Source organism: Muscardinus avellanarius (genome assembly GCF_963383645.1).
Source record: "Muscardinus avellanarius genome assembly, chromosome: 1".
In the NCBI taxonomy this organism is placed as follows: Eukaryota; Metazoa; Chordata; class Mammalia; order Rodentia; family Gliridae; genus Muscardinus; species Muscardinus avellanarius.
The window spans coordinates 3,391,980-3,395,873 of NC_137786.1; positions in this window are offsets into that span (position 1 = coordinate 3,391,980).

Below are 3,894 nucleotides of genomic sequence, written 5' to 3' on the forward strand. Positions count from 1 at the left end.
GCCCTGGCCGATGCCCCTCGCCCGCCAGGCACCTGCCCGGGCCCCTTGGCCACCTCTTCCTGCGCCTCCCCCTCCACTGCCCACGTGGCTTCTCATTCACCTTCTTCAGGATTCCACTCAGTGTCCCCGCAGAAGGAGCTTTCTCTAGGCACAGCGCATCAGGCTGTGAGCCGCCCACCCGCCCTGCTTCCCCGGATTGAGCTCATCTCTACGTTTTCAGTCTCTTCAAATCATTTTCTTATTGTTTGCTTTCTGTTCTCCTTCTAAAAGAGGGAAGGTATTATGACTCTAAAAATAAATAAATAAATAAATACATAAATAATAAATAAATAAATAAATAAAGCTGGGTATAATGGCGCAGGCTTGTAATCCCAGCATTCCGGAGGCTGAGACAGGAGGATCGCAATTCGCAGAAAGCCTCAGCTACTTAGTGAGGCCCTCTGCAACTTAGTGAGAACCTGTTTCAAAATAAAGAATTAAAAAATAGCCCTGTGGGTGTTGCTCGGAGGTAGAATGCCCCTGGGTTCCATCCCAAGCACCACAAAACAAAACAAAACAAAACAAAACAAAACAAAACAAAACAACACCAACTGGGCATGGTGATGCACACCCTTAATCCTGGCACATGGGAAGTGGAGGCCGTCGGTGCTCCTGTGTCTGCAGCATGGCCTGCTTTACTTTGCCACCAAGAAGCATGTGAAAAGGCAGGACAGGCTACTGCTCTCCTCTACTCAGTACTTGGGAGGCTGAGACAAGAGGATTGCAGGCTTGGAGGCCAGCCTCAGCAACTTAGTTAGACCCTGTTTCAAATAAAAAATAAAAATGTCTGAGGTATATCTCAGGGGTAGAATTCCCCTTGGTTCAATCTCTACTAACACACACACACACACACACACACACACACACACTCACACTCACACTCACACATACACACCTGATGACCTCTTTCTGGCGGAACAGTAATTTTATTTTATATTTTATAGTTTATTGGTGCATTGCAATTATACACCACAGTGAGGTTCCTTGAGTTAAAAACATACATGCCAGAACTTTTTGCATATATACCTATATATATGCAAATATATATAATACATATTATAAAGTAATATTCCTTTTAGATTAGGTATTAAGAATAATTTTTTAAATTCATTCCAGCACAAGACTTTAATAGAATTTATTCTAACAATTTAATAGTGGACAATGCTCTGCTTAGACAAAGGAAGACCTAGAAGATGTTTTGCACGGTGCAATTATTAAAGGAGGTGTGTGAGGAATTGAATTACGTAAGCCTCTTAGCGAGAAAGGCACCAACACCCTGAGCCCCACATCAGTAACTAGGAAGTGGGTTGCGGTAGATGCAGATTGAATCAAGACTGGAGGTTAGGAGAGAGTGGAAGGAGACAGCTATATATCTTCCCTGCTCCTTTTTAAATATCTATTTTTCATTTCAGAGTTTCTCATCCCTAAGGTGTAGTATGAACCTAAAAGCAACCCAGATTCTTCATAGGACTTTTAGAGTATATGATAGATCAATAATTTGTTGGTTTGTTTATGAAATATGCCAACTTACTAGGACAGAGTCATTTTTAAGGGGAAGCCAAGATCAATATATATGTGCATAGATTTATGGGTGCTTTTGTTACATTCAGAATAAGTCTGTTTAAAGAACCCTAAACGGCAAGCCTGGCTGTTTTTAGTGTGATCTATTGGCTTTTGGGCACCACTTTAATTTCAGAGACTAAAAATATCCCATCGGAGACTTTTACTCTGATAAACTCTTCTTGAATGTAATTAATTTTAACAGCCGGATTTTAAAATTGCAGACAAATAACAACCCGGCTGTAGCTTAAAAGCCCACTCTTTAGAATTTGCTCCCTTTCTGGGGACTGTCAAGTATTTACACGGAGCAATGAATTTGTGGAGTCACAGCCTTCTGAATTTTCATACCGGATTTCTTTTCAGAGAATTAAAGAGAGTTAGCTGAGAATTATGGATACCATTCAAATAGGAACTTTGTCCATGTGACTTTCTCTGTATGCTGGTAGGATTGGGAGGATCTCAGGCATGTTGCTGGGAGCACTCCTGTTTGGGCAAAGACAGGAGACAAGAGTTGATGTCTTCATTCTGCTTTTCAATTCCAGGGATCTTTTCATTGTGTGGATCTCGGGGCACCACCAGCCTTCTACTCCAGTGTATGCAGTCAGCCCAACCAGACAGACTAGCATCAGATATTCAGCTAAGCTGGAGGAAGAGGACAAGAAACATTCCCACTGACCCTCTATGGACACGGGGATGGGGTGGGAAGGATTTGAGGAGAGGTCGAGGAGGCGGTTTAATTCTCTCACCTTACACAGGTAGCACTCTAGGAGTTTCCTCTAACTTACTCATAATATACTTCTAGAAGGAAGTTTCTAGTAGAAAGTTTCTAGAAGGAAGTTTCATTTAAGTCAAAAATATAACTAACCTCTCTCACATCCCTCTGCCCTCAATTCCATGTAGGTTTCTGCACGATGAGATAATCACAGCTTTGAACTTTCAAAGTTTCAATCAGGAATCAAAAAAGTCTTTAATGCCTAAACAAATGGTGTTAAAATTTCAAACTAATGGTGTTAAAATGGAGAACTCACGGAGAAAACATGACACCAAGACAACTTTAGCCATGGTGGCGATTCAACTGTTTTTTTTCTTTTTTCTTTGCCTCTCATGCTTACTGGTTAATGAAAGATTTTGCCAAGTAGACCAGCCCCTTTGGGCCTAGGTAAAAGGATTTGCTCTTCTGGAGTCTCCCTTCATCGGCTGCTGGCCTAAGACCTGACTGTGGACCTGGGTCAGGGGGTGAGGTCTAGGATGACATTCTCATTTGCAAGCCTTGTCCCTTCAAAAGCCACCAGCTAGGAAAAGACCCGTCAGCGCCCTGCAAGCTAGGGTGCAGATGTGCAGTAACCCACAGAGAGCACAGTCAACGTCAGGTGTCTGAAGGCAGTGGCGTTTCTGGCTCCCTCCTGATGCAAGCCCTCCCTCTGCTCCTCCCACCAGCCTGGTAGATGCCACATGTTCCCAGTTTGCATATTTCTGGCCAGCATAAGACACTTTCGTAAGTCTCTCTGACTTTGCTCCACATCTGTCTCCATGGCTGCTGTGGTTAACACGGACCTCAGCCTCTCCAGGCACCGGCCACCTGGGTTTTAATCCACACGATGATGAGATGAGGCTTTGGGCCATGCACCATTCGTAAGTGGTTCACATTTTGCTCTTCCCTAGATTGACGATCCTCTAAAAGAAGAGCTCTATTCTGAATATTAAGTTAGGAAATCATTAAAGAAAGATATCAAGGAGTTGTGTAGCTGGATCATGTGGCGGCCCATTTTATAGTCCTTTAAGAAGACCGCGTACTGATCCCCAGGTGGTTGTATTAATTCACAGCCCAACAGTATAAGAGTTTCTATTCTCTCACATCCTCACCAGCGTTTATTATTGCCTTAATTCCTGATGATTGCCGTCCTAGCTGAAGTTAGATGGAATTGCAGTGTAGTTTTGATTTGCAATTCCCTGATCGCTAATGATGTTGAACACTTTTTATAAAGTTTTTGGCCATTTGCATATTATGGAACCAACCTAGGCATCTGTCAACAGATGCATAAATAAAGAGATTGCTGTATATACACACAACAGGATTTTACTCAGTCTCAAAAAAGAGAAAAATTATGTCATTTACAGGAAAATAATTGAAACCTGAGAATATTATGCTAAGAGAGATTTGCCAGTTTCAGAAAATCAAGGGAAGGGCCATTCTTTTCTCTCATCTGTAGAAACTAGAGAAAAATAGGAAACACAAGGGACTTCAGATAAATGGGAAGAGGGGCCAAAGAATAGTTAAAGAGGATCGGGGAGAGG